The following is an 18,199-nucleotide window of genomic DNA, read 5'->3' on the forward strand; positions in this document are numbered from 1 at the left end:
AAGGGAAAGTGTATGGTCTAGGAAGATTGTTCAAAGCAGGTTTATCACATTCTGGAGTGGTTAATAGATAACAAATAAAAACAAGACCATTTTCATCCTAGGCTTACAGTCTAAAAGGCATGGCACAATTGGAAAAAGGGGTAAGGATGCAGAGGAAAGCAATTTTAGATCTTACACATGTGTGTGATCATGAAACACATTTTGACCTGTAACGGATAAAAATGAGATGCTTTTTGAGCCATGGGTGCCACAAGGAGCCACAGGCATTAGACATTTGTGAGCAATAGGTCCATAGACCTGGTTCTGTCAAAATGTCAGGCCTGCACTTCTCCTTTTCATTCTATGCAAGCTGCTATCTTCTCTTCAATTCGGTGACAAGAAGCAAAATAATGACTGTTCTCAGGCAACAAAATAACCCATGAACAGAATCCATGTTTTGCTGTCAGGTTGTGATCTGTGGGTTGTTTGTGGATTAACAAACCAGAACTTGTTAGTGCAGCTGGGCTCAGAATTAATGAGGCTTTAGGTGCTGCTGTATCTTTCAGTATTTTGAATAACCATTCCTTCTCCTAATAACTGTGAAAGTGAAGTAGGAAGTCTGATGAAGCTAGGGGAGAATAGATGTTTAATTGAAAAAAAAAACCCCACTCTGCTGTCACTATTTATTAGTTGTATTTCACTTTGTGATGTATGTGTTCAGTGACATATATGTATTTCGTCCCATAGTTACTAAGGATAATTACACTAAAATATTAATTACAGCTTTGAAACTGACATGCTTGCCTATGTGGCATTGATTTGTTAATTTTTTTACTTACAATTGTCATCCATTAATTCTGTCAATGAACTTATTAACCAGAATGTCCTACTTAAAATAAAGTACTTTCTATCGTGCTTTCAGAATAAATAGTGTTTACTATGTGCACAGATGCAACTGTGGAAAGTAGTAGACCATGTGCAGATGATCATCTTTTGCCCAGTAGTTCAGGGCATTCAGGAAAGAATTGCAGGAGTGCAGCTCTGAAAAAGTAGAGGAGGCAGTACCTTCCCATGATCTGCAAAAGAGGCAGCCAAGGATCCCAACCCAAGCTTGAAATGCTGATAAAATGTTGCTTCTGAGTATTGGACTGGAAGACTATATATTATCACTGTTATGTAGTATTTCTTGGACTCTATAAAACCTCTCTGTGGACTTTTAGATGTGAAAAATATGTGGAAAAATTTATTCATGGTTTGTACTCTGACTTCCCCATTCATATTTTAGTGGGAATAAGTAAGTCGCTTAAAGACCTGCCTTGGGGCGTCATGCTAAAAGTAGGGATTTGTACTTCTTCCTCTTGTTCAATCCTATTTGCTTGAAGAATTGAAGGTATAGCATTATCACCTTAGAGTGGGTATTACACCAGATGCAGACTTTACAGCTTGAATGCATCCTGTATCTACTTCTCTTCCTCTTCCCTATAATATGCAGAGAAAATCACTGCAATGTGTAAAAGTCATACTATTGTGAGACTATCTTATACAAGCCGTGCTGGATCAGACCAAAGGTCCATCTAGTCCAGCATTCCGTACGCACAGTGGCTGGATGGTTCAGGCAGGATGGGGGCAAGGCCTCCACCTGGCCAAGCTCCTCAGCACTGAACAAGTAAATTAGCTGTCACTCCTGGGCTCAGAGAAACTCAAAGAAAGTGATAAAATGCCATTGGAACATATTGCAAATATTGGAGACACCGACTAGAGTGGCTGTCCAGAGACGAGTCTTTCCCAACCCTACCTGGAAATACACAATTGAATCTGGATGCATGCAGAGCATGTTCTCCACCTTCAAAATTCATTATCTTCCCTGAATCATATAGTGAGTTTATCTAAATATTGAAGTTGAGTGGATGAGAATTAGATATGATAATTCAGTAGTCCTCCACCCCATTTTCTGCTGCAGCTAGTTCAGCCTTGCGTTACTTGTTTGTATGGAATATGGTATAAGTGATACGCACATTGCCATTAATCTCACTTCTCTAATTGCTATCACCAGTTATACAGTAATACTTGAGAAATGGGAAAGGTATTAACTTTAAGGGCAGAATAAGTCAGCCATCTGCTAAGCCGTGACAGCTGTTTAATAGAGATCGGCTTTGGCTTGAGTTGCACCATATTGTTTTAACAGAACTGCAGTCTTCTGGGTTTGTTACTTCCAATAAATAATTATGGAAATAGGACTTCAAGTAAAAAATGTTAAACATTTTCTTTTTGCGTTTCAAGCAGCAAACGGCTAATATATTTTTCATTCCAAGTTGAGACTGCCACAAAGCTTCTGCCAAGAAAACGTCGTAACAGACACAAGTCAAATTATTTTGTCCATAGGGATTAATTTCTCAAGCTAGGTGCTTATTATTGCAATTGCTATTGTTATTGCTGCTCTTGATCACCTTGATTGTGTCAAAGATGTGTTCTAAAGTAACTTTTTGACACCTTTTATCAAATCTATGGGTGTAATTGCCCCTATATTGGATAAAAGGCATTCCTATAACTTCCCTCATTTTTTTTTTTTTTTGAGGGGTGGGGGAGTCAGTAGAATCAGGATTAATTGTTGATGCACCAGTTATTGAACTCTTGGCAAGTTGCAACTAATTTGACTTGGGGGCGGGAGGGGGGCAATGGCACCTGTACGTTTGACGCTTGATCTGATGGATCATTTTCACTTGAGGCTGCACTTGTCAGGCAACAAAAGTGCACCCACCCACTGAAACAACGCTGTTATTGTTTCCATTGGTATGTATATTATAATTGCAAATGGCAAATCTCATACAAGGTCTCTTCCATGCATGTCATCCTATAAGTAGCATGTTCTGTGTATATATTTTTAGTGATGAGCCTTAAGACTTGGCGAAACCTGCATTCCAATTAAACAATCAGCAAATTATATATTTAAGAAAACTGTTATTCTTTTATGGGTTGATATTTTCCACTCTGGATTGAGTCTTAATTAGAGCTGTATTTTAGGCTTGCATAAAAGTCCATCTTTGTCTGCCTTGCCGCATGCACATAATATGGGTCAAGAAGGAATTTGATGCTGAAATGTTTAGTCTGCTTTAAGTGATCTCCACTCACTGTATATCATTGTTTCACTCCCTTCCCCCTCCACAGCTGTGAGTTCAGTGCCTTCCCAGCAAATTTATCCAGCTGGGAGAACAGGCAGGCATGCAGCTGTTGGTGGACATCAGATTTCCATAATAAAATGTACTACCTGTGGGAGGCTTTCAGAGAAATCATTTTTTCTCTCTTTTATTCTCTCTATCTCTCTCCTGGTGGTTACTAATTTAATACTTCTAAACTGAAATGGAGTCTTCTGAAATGCTTCTTCAGCTGTATCAGGGACATAGAAAAAACTTGATTTACTCTTGATTTCACATTCGTTCCCTGATCAATCCTTGGAGCTCCTGTTGATTATTTTATTAGAAGGTTTTAACAGTTCAGTTACAGAATAACTTGCACATTTTTAAAAGTAGCCATCCTCTGTGTTTATACCTTCTATGATTGTTTCATGATCCTTTAATTTTTGTACTATATATTTTAATAAGTTTTCTATTATATGTGCAGTATATATGAAGGACATTCATTTGCATTAGTCTCCAAGGCTTCCTTCAGAAAAGAAAATACTTTCACCTGAGAGACACACCAACTATTTGTTGTGCTTCAGAGAGACATCCAGAGAAAATTCTTCCTTCCACTGTGAGGTCTTCCTCAAGTAGGGCAAAAGGTCTCTGAATCCTCCTTTGAGAGGAAGCACTGAAGGTGCCAGATACAACCACACAAAACCAACCCTTCCATAATTTCTTAGCTTCCATTTATAAGATGCTTCCAGTCCCTTTTCATACATTCCAATCTGTCCTACACCCCCCACCCCAGAGTAGTCCAGACCATGACTCCTGGACCAGCCTCTTGATACCAGAACTTTGAAACCTGCAGTCAGTAATGAGCAGGCCAAACAAACCAAGTTCTGAAGTAACTGACTTGCAAATAACTGGGCTCCGAAACTAAGAACAAAAAGAAAAAGGCAATTCATCTAATAGAATCTGGCATCAAAGCTAACCACATCTCTTCATTTGTCACTCTGGTCTTAAAAGGATCAGCTGGTATCAACCCAGCATCATGTAAAATGGATGGTCTCAGTCATCCATTTTGCCTACTGCCATGTTGATTAGTTTCCTTTCAAGTGAAGAACCATTCAGCCAGAGACATGGCTTTGTTGACCAGCTTTTCTCAGAGGAGTTTCTTTCTCACAGCTCTATAATGCAGCTACCAGGGCTCAACTACTTATATTTGTCAGCCATTACTACCTACCCATCAGAGCTCACAGTGACAGAACCTTCAAAATAGGTTCTTTCTTGAGTTGTTGAGGGACATCTTCCTTGCCCTGTGAATTTTGCTTTCTAATTACCCAAATGTGTGAATTACAGAGATCATGAAGAACAGATTGCTATTCTTCACTTGAAACTGTGGTCATCTATGAACTCCCATTCCCCTCTCTCCTTCCAGCTTCATTGGCATACCGTTTTTTTTCCCTTTACTGTGACAGACCTGGAACTGAGAGGCAAGCAGGAACCATGTTTGAGTGTGTGCAGAAGAGATGAGTGGGGTTCCCACCTAATTCTGTAGTAAACTCTAGAATGTTCCAAAATATTGTTCTGCACAGGCGTATAACCCATGCATGTGAATTCACAGACAAACCACTCAGACATTCACAATCACAGGTAAGTAGTTTGTCCATACTAGCAGTAAGATGGTTAAACTTATATATACGTTGTCTGTCTGTCTGTTTTGAGCGCCATCCTTTTGCCTTTGGCACCATCCCCTTTGCCTTGGCCTTTCCAGCTACTGGGAATGTATTCTCTGAAAGCTTCTCTGATATGGAAGTTCAAGCCTAGGGCTGAATGAAGTTCCCCATCCCTAGTGTACTTACCCATGGAATCCTTATCTGTGTGCAGTGTTGGTTGCTACTTGGGTGACATCTGGGTAGCCTACTCTTTGCAAGCGAAAAGGATCTTAATTATGAGATACACAAGAGTGACAAGTATGTGAGGTCACATGGTTGTGGGAACTATGACTAATTGTGTGGGATTGGCAAGGATGTTTAGCGGTCACTTTTCCAACTATCTCAATTTGAAGGAGATATTGCCAGGCAGCATTCTATCACTAATCTTCTAGTTATGGATTATCCTATAAAAGCCGGTAGGGAGACATTAAGGGGGGTATTACTGAACATCGCCCTGCCATTCTAACTCAAGCATTGGAAGGACTCTTGCAGTCCAGCAGTTTGACTGGCAGAACAGCACTCTCAGACAGGAAGGATGATTGCCTATGGCAGTGTTGGTAGTTAATCATAGAATTCACTTTGCCAGCAGTAGGGCTAATGATTTCCCACTGTGGTGATTTTGAATGTGTGAACCCATTTAATAATCTGGCAGCGTCTTAGTGTAGCTTAATGAAAGTAATTCCTGCCAACACAGATGCTGAGCTTAGATAAAGCTTTAATAATCTGTGAATGATGAGTGAAAACACGGTCTAAAAAATGGGCAAAAATGAATTCTTCTCATGCTGGAGGCATTATTGACTCTTTCCATATTTTCATGTTGGAAACATTTAATGAAGTGGCAAGTCTAAAAAATGTGGTAAGAAATTACAAAGTGCGAAGGTAAGCTGAGCTGGCCATGAGGAAAAATGGAGTTGACAAAAGCCTGGCATGAAATGTTTTGTTAAGGGCTCAGGCTCTTCAAACTCATTCAAGCTCCAAAATGTTGGGAAATGGCAACTTTTAAGGACTACACCATTTAAGTATTTACTGAGTCTGATTTCTGGTTGTAATGGCATCATGTGATTCATTTAACCCAGTCTTAATAGAGGTTCATATCCGTAACCATATAACTTTGCTAGGCCAGCTCAAAGGTCACCAAAAGCATGCAAGCTTTTGAGGTTTTCAGATTTCTTCATTAGGCAAAATATTACAGAAGTAACATTTGTAAGCAGAGCAGTTTCAGACAAGGATAAAGGCTGAATTGGACCTTTTCTATACGAGGCATTTTCTGCATGGGTAATTCCTTACTTGCAGTTGTTTATGGGTTTGTAAAACAATGTCATGATCCTCCAGTTACACTTCTGGCCTTTGGAGCATGTTGAAGTCACGATGTTTCATCACGGTGAGAATGTTCAGATGAAACAGGGCAGGAGGCTTTGCAGACATATAAGCTTGGCTTTACTAGTTCATAGGATGTGGTACTTTCAGGTTTCACCTCAGTACAGCCTTGGTGCTACTGGGGACAGAAGAGAAGTAAACAGTGGTGGATGGTTGTACTTTTTAAAACCTAAAATTCAGCTGTTAAAGATACAGATGTTTTATTATAAAAATGCAAATAAGGCACAAATCATCACCCCTATCAACCCTGACTGTTCTTTAGAAGGGCAGATACTGCATATGAAACTCAAATACTTTGGCCACCTAATGAGAAGGAAGGACTCCCTGGAGAAGAGTCTAATGCTGGGAACAATAGATGGCAAAAGAAGAAGGGGACGGCAGAGGATGAGGTGGCTAGATGAAGTCACTGAAGCAGTCAGCGTGAGCTTAAGTGGACTCCGGGGGATTGTGGAAGACAGGAAGGCCTGGAGGAATGTTGCCCATGGGGTCGCGATGGGTTGGACGTGACTTTGCTAAACAACATCTCCCCTAAGGCCAAAGAAAGCCCACCACTTTGACAGATACTTGACAATCCTTTTTACACACCATGTAAAAAAAAAGTCAAAATGCACAAAGGATTCCCTTTCCATTCCCTTCCAAAGCATCTCCTGCATGCTCATGAGCCCTTCCCATGTCCTTTTACTCCTATGGCAAGGTAAGGCTTTCTTTGTCTTGGTAAAAGTACAGAGGAGTGAGTGAGGGAAGGAGTATAAACCCCCCCCCCCCATCCCCATTAGAGACAGTACTGGTCTGAACAGCTTGAACCCAAATTGAAACCTGGCCAGACTTTATGTGCCACTCAATAGCCTGACAGGACTCTCTAAGCAGTTAACAATGTACAAGAAACAACACAAGTACTAGAGGAAGAGAGAGGAAATATTTTGGAGCAGAGTGAACACTTATTATCAGTTTTTAAATTCAGGTTTTGTAAAATCTGTGGAAGTGGATAGTCTGCCTGGTGCCAAAATGAAAGTAGAGAGGGTGCCAGGTGGCCCTCTTTAGGAAGCCTATTCCAAAGGTTGGGGACACCCGCTAAGGAGGCCCTTCTTCTTAACCTCAACCCTTTTACCTCTTTTAGGATAGCTCTCTCAGAAGGACTCCATTTCTAGATCGCAATGGGCAGGTTGGACAATACTGGAAATGGCAGTCCTTCAGGTAACCAGGTCCCAAGCTGTTTAGGGTGTTGTATGTTAAAACGCGCACTTTAAATTGGGCCGAAGCTTCAAGTGGCAACCAGTGTAATTCATTGCAGTGATGCTAATGTTCATACAGGGTGGCATTGTTCTGGATCCCACCCTGTACACCATTCCATAGACTGCAAATTCAAATTACATGCAGTTCATTTTTTGCAAAGGGTTTAAATTTCTTTTTTCAGTAATGAAATATAATTGAGTCCTGGTAACTCACCTTTCTTTTTAATGCTGTTTGTTCATTATGCTAGAATGAAGAGGCAAACTGAAAAGTTAGCTCTGCAACATCCAGTTTCTTTAGACTTTATGCCATAGTCATTCTACTGCTAAACAGCACCACATTTTTATTAAGAGTTTCATCAATAGTTTTGCAGCTAATAATGAATAAGCACCTACAATGATCTGTCAACAGCAAGAGCCTTTTGGAGTCGTGTATGATCTTCCTGTCTAGTCCCAAGACTCCAGGTATTTATTATGTGAAAACAAAGGCTCTTAGAGTCAAAGGTAAGCAACGTGGTGCTTAAAGAGCAACAGAATGCTCATTAAATGGGAAGGCAGAAAATGGTTAATAATAGTCCTTCTGCAGGCCACACTCCATACTGAGATTTTCTTCTAGTCTCTACTCCGTAATCCCTTTTTGCTGAAAGCTGTATTTCCCTGTGGTCTTGCTTATAAAGACTAAGCTCCTGCATCACCTATATTTTTCATGCCCTCATTAGTTTTTGAGGAATGTAACACTCCTGCAGAAGCATTTTTGTCCGGACAAAGAGCCCAAGGTTTCAGAACCTTGGTGTTGAGAGCCATTTAGGATGTTAATGACATGCACGGATGCAGGAAGCATGCTTCCTGTATTTGCACCTACCGTTAATGTCTAAAGTCACTCCGACTGTAGCGTTCATTATGCTGTGTGCAACCAGAAGAATTTAGGATTAGTTGTCCCTAATTTGCACCAACCTGGGGAAAACGCATGATGAGGGAAACCAAAACCAGAAAACCAAAGCAATTTTGCTTTCATTTGACTTATTCATTTGACTTATCACTTCCTCAGTGATTTCTTCTTGACATTTCTCATGGTGCTAAAGATACTTTTGACAAATCTCGGAAACAGCTTGCCTTGAATTGTTCAGCAGAGGAAAAATAGATACACTTGGTTTACATTAAGTGAAACTGGTTATAGTAGAGTTCTGAGCAAGTCATTAAGGTGCTTATCCACATACGGCAGCAGACTTTTCTCTCTTCCTCTTTCTCTCTGTAAATTGAAGAAATGGGCTGCATTTATCAGTCAGAACAACCCTGTTCAGACATCTTCCTCGTTGTGTGAGGGCTTAAAGAGAACATAAAATTTATGCTGTTCCTACTCCTACTTCTCTGGGCTTCCTAAGAAAATGAAAAAGGTGGGCTATCAAGCAAGCAAGCAAGCAATGTCTGAAAGGGCCATTTGCATCCCCTTGAATGCTAAGTCAGCTCCTGGGTGTGCAGAGAGTTCTACTCATGTTCACGTGGACAAACACATGACTCCCTGTCTAGCCCTGTTTAGGCATTCAGAAAAGGCTTCACAGCAACATGTGAGGACAAGGAGAGCCACAACCTTGCCCCTCTTTTCCATTGTGTTTATTATTCTGTACTTATGGCAGATGAATGTCTGAAGAGAACTTTCTGTATCAGTAGGAGCAATCCATGTGAGCCAGAATGTGGCTTTTTCATGAGTTCCTGTGGATATAAAAGGCTCTTCTCTTCAGACAATCACTCTCTAAGAGCACAGAGTGACAAACGCAATGGAGGAAGGAGCAGAGCTTCTTCTCACGCATGGATGTCAAGCCTTTTCTGAATGCCTGAACAGGGCTTAGGACCTTTCGAATTTATCATGGAAGGTCTGAACTGAAGGGAAGGCAGCCTGGACATCTGGAGACATAGGACAAGGCAGGCGTGCACAATCCCCTCCTACCCACTTTAAGACCAGGGATGCTCAGGCTAAGGCATGAAATAAAATGTGTATCAATGTATGATTTCTGTATACACATGGTAAGTACTCACGTAAGCATACAAAGAACTCTTCAGGCTCAGAGAGTGCTTATAATGTTGCCACACTTTTCTGTACATACGCATTGATCATACTAGTTGATGTGTGATGTAAATAAAGCAATATAACTTAATTTATTTGGTAGAATCTCAAAGGGCATGTTTAACATAACTGGTTTCAAAAAGCTTGAGGTTGTCATGCTTTGTTTGGGGTTGAAGCTACTATGTAACTCTAAAATCATTTCCCCACATGATTTCTTACATTTCTGCATTGAAGGCAAATAATTGGTTATATTCAACCTTCCATATTTGGTGATGTCTTTTAGAAAAGGATAACATGGAATTAATTAATTTGAACAGTTAAAAACATGTAAGGGGTTTAACTTGGAACTTAGCCCTATTGAAAACTGCAACTCATGTTTGTAAGAGAATTCACCATAGGATAATATTTCAGGCTCAGGGAGTTGGCTTGTGAAATTTGCATGCAACTCCTGCCAAGCAAGTGTGTGGCAAGTGGGAACCTATGTCCTTGGTCTACAAAAACAAAACCATGCCTATGTTGTTGCTGAAATATATGCTTTGCTAGTCATCTGCGATATAACTTAGAGGTGGCCAGCCTGGGGCTGAGCTAATATTTTGTGGACAAACATTTTAAGTGGAGAAGGAGTTAGTCTTTGGAATGCAAAATATTATTTCAAAAATCCACCTTGCCTTTTTATCTTTTCGCACCTGTTCAGTACATCTATCAGCAGCTGTTTTTGCACTTTTCTTCCTGCTGGGCACATGATATAGCCAATCAGGGATCATGTACTCAGCAGATGATGTCATGGCATTGCATAGCTTAATCTTATTTGGCTGCATGACAAACATCACAAAGCTAAATCTGAGTGACAGCAATATTTCCAGTTGTTGCTTGGGTGAGAGATTATTGGTGCCTCACTTTTCATGCTGCTTGAATTATTCTTGAAAGTAGGAGAGAGTTTTTTGTTTTTTGTGGGAGAATAACTCTGTCTCATTATATAACCTTTCTGCACTTTGACTCGGCAAGTGCCCCATTTATATTTGGAGTACGTGAAAATCCCATGTATTTCAAAATATGGCAATCTGGAAGTGCGCATTATTACCTAGAATATTAACAGATGCCTCTTTTTCCTTTTTTTGCTCCCAGCCATACAGTGGGCCAAATAAAGTGAGCAAGTAGAAAGGTGCAAAGAAGGAATTTATGATATCCTTGGATCATAAAATCCCTGGGAATTAATGGCTAGTGCAGAAAAGAGGGAAAATGATCAGTTGACTTGGTATGCCGATTTGTGAAATGAGGCATGTTACAATACAGCCTGTTCCAATATGGCGTTCTCCAGGCATGTCAGATTACAATTCCTGTCATCTCATCTAGAATGGCTAGTGGCTTTCCTAGGCGAGGATGATGGAAGTCCTGTTCCAAGAGTCTTGGAAGGTGCTGCGTTTGGCATACATAGGCTACCTCATGTGAAAATTCAGCTGAGAGGTGTGTTGGGGGATGAACAAGATGGTAGTGGTAGTGTCTGTTGGTGATAAGAAAAGTTGCTATAGTTTTAAGCTGAATGTTTGCATGGAATTTGCCTAAAGAGTCTCATTATCTCTTATGCTCTAAAATTCTTTTCACTTAAGGGTTGAGTGAAAACACCTTAACTATTTCACCTACATAACTATTTTATAGCTATGCTATAGTCATGGAGAACTGGGATGTACACAGAGATAGTCAAGTTAAATTTCACACGTTAGGAACTCCTTCCTAAAGAAACCCACAAAATAGGAGCTTGAGCATTTCTAAGAAAATACTTGGGAGTGGCTGATATTGATCAGGTTTTACTCAGGATACCATGGATGTGATTAATGTTTAATTTAATTAATTAAAGGTGGTTAATGTTTACAGTGTCACAATTGGATTGATCTTTAGTGTAATGTTGATTGACTATTTTAATTTGTACTCTAAGTGTGCAGAATAGGGTTCCTTGTGTGTTAGCAGAGACTTCCAGCTGTTCCTACAAAGCTCTCTATGCATGGTCTCCTTCAAAAGAAATATTCAGTACAGACTTCAGAAAATGTTCTTCCCTTTCCAGCTGTTCACCATGCCCTTTCTTTCTCCTCTAGCCCTTTGCCATGCCATTTTCCCTTTACTCACAGCCTCTGGGCACACTGTTCACCCACCCATCTTTAGCTCAATTTTGACTAGCCAGGTCCCCACAGCAGCCATTTTGTGACTAGCCACATTCTTCATGAGAGCCATTTTGTGATGGTCATTTCCCAAATATGACCTGCTGGTACAAAAGACTGAGAACAGCTGGTACAGGTTGCAAGTATGAGTGAAACAAGGAAGTTAAATAAGGAAGAAGTCAGCCAGTTAAGATAGGTGGTCTACTGAACAGGGAGTGTTCAAGTGCTCTGTGACAGTGGCTCATTGGGAACTTTGATGTTTAGCTGGCAAATCTCTTCAAGCCAAGGCCCAATGTTATGGAGTGCATGGAATTTGTAGGTAACGGTTTTGGTCCTGCCACTTGATTGCTTTAAGAGAAGAGACATTCTGATAAGGTTTCTGGCTTCCAGAATGCTGCAGGCTCCATTGCTGGGGCAACTATGTCAACAGGAGGCCAAGTCCTTTGATGTAGCAGAGTCTGTTTGGATGATAAGAGCATCTTGAGAAAAAGCCTGTGACTGGCAACTTTCCACTGGTCTGATTGGGCAGCTTGGAACTAAGCATGATACAGGAACAATCATATTTTAAGTACCAATTGGAAAGTAGGTAGATCAGCTTCATTTTACTTCAGTTCCATCTTGTCTTCTGTTATTGTTATGTGTTGAGAGGAAAAGCAAATGTTTAATATTATACCTGTAATTAAACAATGTTGATATGCTATGGAAAGTGTTTTATGTTTATCAATATTGTTTTGAAAGAGATGAATTTGCAGCTGATTAATTCAAAATTTCTAAACTGGAGCTGGTTCTTTCCTATAAAGGCTGTTTCAGATATGTACTTACCAGTATTTTAAATCCAGGGTAGTGTCCATGGGGGGTGGAGGGCTACTTTCATGGTGGTGTAGAACTGGGGAGACACAGGCTTAAATCCCCAGTCATCCATGAGGGTTACTGGGTATTGCTCCATCTCAGGGTCACGTATTATACACAGTTGTTGTGAGAATGAAATTTGGGAGGAGAACCATGTATACTACCTTAATCTGCTTGATCAAGCTGATGACATCATGGTTACCAAGTCCAAGAAACTTTAGGTTACATGTTTTTTGTAACTAGTGAGGGCTTGTATGTCTCACCATGAGACATTCAAAATAGAATAAGAACAGTGAATGAAACAAAGATCAAGGGTGAGTCTTTAGTTTTGCATGCACTGTGAAAAAGTCCAATTGGTACAGGAGAAAAATAGCAGATAAAAAACAAATGATGAACAACTCAAAGATAAATGGAGGAGAAGGGGTGGGTGATACTTTCCCCATTCTAATTAATACAATACAGATTTGCAAGTATGTATTAGTCAAGAAAAAATAAATCTTTTCCAATAGTTAGTTTTCTTTTTCTTTTTTTAAAGGAGGGGCTATTAAGGAAAGTGGAATACTTCATGCTTCAAAATCCTTCTCTGGCTGAACTGGTTGTAAATGTAAAGTACGTTAGTCATCCAAAAATAATTGGACGTGCACTAAAACTCTATGGCCTGTTACTAGCTGAAAGTCACACATAAATCCTGTTTAGAATGTGTGGAGGCAAACACCTAAACAGGGCTTGTGTGTGACTTTCAGCTAGTAACAGGCCATAGAATTTTAGTGTCATTCCAATTATTTGTTGGTGCATTAGCAGACTACTTAAAGTTGCTGCCACTTCTTCCAGAGTAGGCAGATTCCCAGAAGGTGTGGAGAGATGCTAGGGCTTTATGTGCTAGCTTCATCTCAAAGCACCCTTGCCCTTGCTGGCTAGAACGTCTGACTTTTGTGTGTTGAGCAGAAGGACCGACAGGGGAGCATGCTCTGAATTATCCCTGTATGATCAGGGTTCCTATTCTTATGGTGGTTTCTCTGTGTCTGAATCTGAATGGGTGCATATTCCCCCTTTAGACATTCCTGCTCTGCGTGCAAAAGTTTGAGACAGAGATGAGGATGCTGGAAGAGTGGCCAAGCCTACCCATCCCTCCATTCATAGAAGCATGGAGTAGTAGAGTTGGAAGGGACCAAGAAGGCCTTTGGGTCCAATCCTCTGCTGTTGCAGGACACCAAGTTATACCATCCCACTCAGATGCCTGTTAAGTTTCCTTTCGAGTGTCTCTAGTGTGGGAGAGCCCACCACCTCTCTAGGCAGCTGGTTCCACTGTCATATTGCCCTGACAGCAAGGCATTCATTCATGACAAATACCTCAATACGCCTTAACTTAAAATATTCAAAAAGCAAGCCTTATCCGTATGTTGCTTTATTTACCCCTAATAAGCATGGTGTTCCCAGTGGAGTCCTTGAGAATTGCGGATGGGTAGATTTCAATACTTCATTAATATCAGGTTGATTATTGTCACTTGCCAGAAGGTTGCCAATTGCAACAGAATGCTAAAGTTTAGATTGTATAGTTAACAGTGACTAAAATTGTAAATGTTTACCTCAGTGAAAACAAGGTCCACTTAGGATGTTATGTTTGGAAACGGAGGGACGCCTTGTGCATTTTTTCAAGTTCTGTTTGTGGCAGGATTTGCCTTTTAAATTCTGCATAAACATTCCTTTTGAAATAGTTTCCAACTAAGTTAATAGCAATTAGTGATTTTTAAAATGGCCTAGTTTCTTCTTAGAAGCATCTTATAATATGTACACTTAAATCTCCCTAATCTGAATTTTCTTAGTCCAAGATACCTATAACTGTACATGCTTAGACTACAGCCAGTATATATTAGGATTGCTTTTGGCATGTGTTTTTGACCATAGCAATGCAGTGCTTTCCAAATACTTTCCATTATTCAGACTTTGACTATCAGGCCTGATATATTTGTTTATCAGAGGCTCAAGTCATAGCTAGTGCAGGTTGAACCGAATGATGGTTTGCTTTCCTATTATCACCACCATCTCATCTTGGGGAAGGTAGGTAGCACTCTTGCCCATAGCCTGAGATGGAAGAAGATTATGTCCACTGGGCACTTTCTTTCTCAGCGACCACAGGAGGGTGCCAAGTGAGCAGGTAGCAGCTGCAGGTTGTTTGCAACCATTAATGTGCTGGAAAAGTGCAGTAAACAAGATAACCTGGTTTAAGCAAGTGCCTGGCTATTGGGTGCTTTGTTCCCCAACAGCAGAGGTCGTAACTCTACCACTGACAGTTGGAGCCTACATCCGGTTGAGGACAACAACACGCTTGTCTCTGTCCTAAAAATGGGGGACAGAGGAAGCGCTGTAATTTTGGCCCCTAGACATTATTGGTCAACCTGCCTACCCACACCACGTTTCTCACCTTACAAAATGTGGGGGAAATTATTTGAGCTTCCACATTCTATGCTTCCCACAACTTGAATTTATTCTGGTCTGATATTGAAACTCTTATTTCCATACTATGAAGGAGGAAAAAAGAAAGCATAAATCACCCAACATTTTCTATTTTGCCACTTCCTGTATGATAACGAGTGAACAGATATCTTTAACCCGATGTGACTTTGCTGAAGTCACAAAAAGTCCTAGGTTCAGTCCTTGACATTTCCAGTTTAAAGGGATGTGGTGGGACAGCCATCCAGAACTGGGTACCTGCCAAGTGTTTTGGACTTCAAATAGCATCAACCTGCACCAGCTGAGCCAATGGTCAGAAATCCTGGGAGCTGTAGTCTAAATTATTGGGAGGATACAAGGCTAGGGAAGGACTGCCATCGAGACCCTGAAGAGTCACTTCTAGTAAGAATTCACAGGTCTGGGATAGCTGAGCAGAACGCCTGACAGTACAAGGCCACTTCACATACTCAATAAAGTAGGTTTCTTGCTAGTCAAGAATAAATAGGGGAAATAGTTACCTTGGAATTTCCAGATAATTGCAAGCAGGGCTGACCTTTGCACTGTGAGGCAGAGTGAGCTGCTTGAGGCAGGAGATGCTGTGTGGCATTGAGCAGTCGAAAGGTGTTGGTGGACGGGGCTTCGGTGCTACGGTCCATGTGCCTTATAAGTTGCACCGTCCTCATGTGCCCTGGAAGTATCTGCTCTGTTGCCAGCATCGGAGGAGGACTTAACTGGCAGGTCAGTCAGATTCTGCATGTGGAATTTGAGTGAGGTGGAGGGACTCTTATCCTTGGCCTCAGACAGCAAACTATCTTGGGCTGGCCCTGACTGTAAGGCATTTTTTCTAGACTGGCCAAAACATTTTTTTCTAGTAGACGAGGCCAAAACACTATTAATGATTGAGCCTGCAGCATCAGAGAGTGGGGCTGACCAGAAACTGGGTAAAATTGGTGGTAGGTCCCCAGAAATTAAGCCCCCTTTCACATCCTGTGCATGCAGACCGTTGGCCTTTGACCGTGCCTTGCTGTGTTGCTCACTTAGGTCCTTGCCCCCTGCATGCCCCCCCTACAAAATCACATCTGTCCAAGGCCTCTTAAATGCTTGAAGAATTGCAAGTTCCAGCTAGCAAGTAATGCTGGCAAGGTCACTGAACACTCTAGGCTAGACTTTCAGGCTACAGTGCTAAACATCCTTACCTAGGAGTAGGGACAGGCGCTCTTGGCTGAACTTATTTCAGTGCAGATATGCATAAGATTGTGTTGTCAATCCCCCAAATTCAGCATGTCTTGTAGTATATGTTTGTAATGCGTGCAATTATATGCTTTCAGAGATCAAAACCTGTTGGTTTTACTAATCAGTACAAATAATGTAGGTGAACTAGACTTCTTACCATTCCTCTGGAATTATTCTCTATTCTCTGTGCTTGTGTTTTCCTCCCATTTACGGACTGTGCAGGCTTTTTAAACACTTAGGGAAAATAAAGTACATTGATTATTTTTATTAAGCTGGTTTTAAAGAATGCACCTCTGCAAAGCTTTGACATTCATGTAGTGGATGTAATCAAATTTAATGATCCTAATTGAATAATATTTAGAGATAGAAAACTATAAAGGGAGCTGGAGATTAGGCAGTTTAGCCAAAACAAAAGTAGTTCTTCTCTCCTCCTTCTCTTTCCCTACCTCCCCCTGTGCACCTGCTTGGAGAAAGCTTTGTTTCTTCAGACAAGGCCCATAATTACTCTTCTGTGCCTGATCCGAGCCTCCAGGAAAGGCCCACAGCATCTGTAAAGCTGGCAGCAAAATGGTATTTCCAGGCAGGCAGGGAGCAGGGTCGGCAGCCAATTCATGGCTTTGTCTGAGCAGCTGAGGACTTCAGCTGAGTAATGCCATGGTGTACAGTAACACAGACCTGTGCCATGAGCAAGTAACAGAGCGAGCAAGTGCTGGGCCAATATTTATAGACCACTACGTCGCAATTCTAGAAAAGGGGAAAGACACGCACATACGGAGGAGGAGAGTCAAAGCAAGCATGGACTGCAATGAAGCTTGGATTTGGAAGCAACGTTTTGCATTTCTTTTCTTTTAATTATGGTTGTTTTGCATTTAAATAAAGTGTGCTTGTTTTACCCATCAGGTTTAATCGGCTTTGGCTGGTCTATCATAGGAATTGTCTTCTGGTGATGATGCAAGGCAGCCTGCGGTAAAGGAAGGATTCTAAAGGTATGTGACTCCTTCTCCTTCTCCTTCTCTTTCTCCTGTCTCCATCAAATGCTGTCTCTGCTGGGTTGCATGAAGGGCCTTTTGAGAGCTGCGTAATCATAGGCAGAACCCAGCAGTGGTCAATGGTGAGCACGGCTCTTTGTTTATAGTTTCCCTCGTGAACATGGCTGTCCTTATGACTAAGTTCTACGAAGCAGTTGCAAACATCATTCTTCCGTTTGCTAAGGCCCCTGAAGATGACAGGTGGTGATGAGGAAGGAAATTTCAGCACTCTCATTGTGCCACAGGTGAAAGCCCTTAAGGTTGGAATTTATTTTCTATGTGTATCCTTTGTAATTTTTTGCTTTCCAGTGTATCTTGGGATGGACATTTGTTTGATGCTGTACAGGTGCACCACAAACCAGCTTCTATATATTCTCCCTCACGTCTTTTAAATAACCTTGAGTTGAAAAGGAAACCAAAACAGTCTGGACTATTTAATTTATTAGTGGAAACAAGGGAATGTTGATATGCTGTGATGCTCTTGGGTCAGGGAAAAGGAATTTTTCCCACCTCAACTATTATCTTTTCAGGATTTATATTTCTATAAAATATATCAAAATATGCCATCCTCTTCTGTTGCTTCCCCTCTTCCAAAGGTACTTGGATGCTTTACTTTTTAAAATGTATAGTTATAATGTTTTAATGTTTTTAGTGTACATGGCCTTATTGTTTTAAGTTGTACACTCTGTTGATGCCTTTTTAGCAGATTGAGTAGAACATGAATGTTAATAATACAGAATAAAAATAAAATATGCAAATAAGACCTGTTGGTTTAAACACAAGTCCACCCAAATCCCATATTAACTGGCACAGTATGAGTGTGTGCATGCATTTGTGTCTGATTTTGAGGACAGAAATGTCACATGGGTGAGCGAAATATCTTAAATCTGGATCCCTAGCAAGTGCACTGTTGGTACGCCTATTCCTTCACCTGTAATTCTCTTTTGCTCGAAAAATCAGTCACGTGCTTTTCAGCTTTATATGAGATTGGATCTGTCTATTTG

General features: G+C 40.8%; 1 protein-coding gene across 2 annotated transcripts in view; it reads left to right on the forward strand.

The window, feature by feature from the left end:
* BMPR1B (bone morphogenetic protein receptor type 1B) overlaps window positions 1-18,199 on the forward strand; it is a 228,063-nt gene that overhangs the window by 79,132 nt on the left and 130,732 nt on the right. For both annotated transcript variants that reach the window (XM_044429418.1, XM_044429419.1), the window contains one exon: window positions 17,068-17,153. The gene's annotated coding sequence lies outside the window, so the exon portion shown is untranslated. The remainder of the gene's footprint in view (window positions 1-17,067; window positions 17,154-18,199) is intronic.

The sequence above is a fragment of the Varanus komodoensis genome, unplaced genomic scaffold (assembly GCF_004798865.1).
Source record: "Varanus komodoensis strain SLA01 unplaced genomic scaffold, ASM479886v1 scaffold2, whole genome shotgun sequence".
In the NCBI taxonomy this organism is placed as follows: Eukaryota; Metazoa; Chordata; class Lepidosauria; order Squamata; family Varanidae; genus Varanus; species Varanus komodoensis.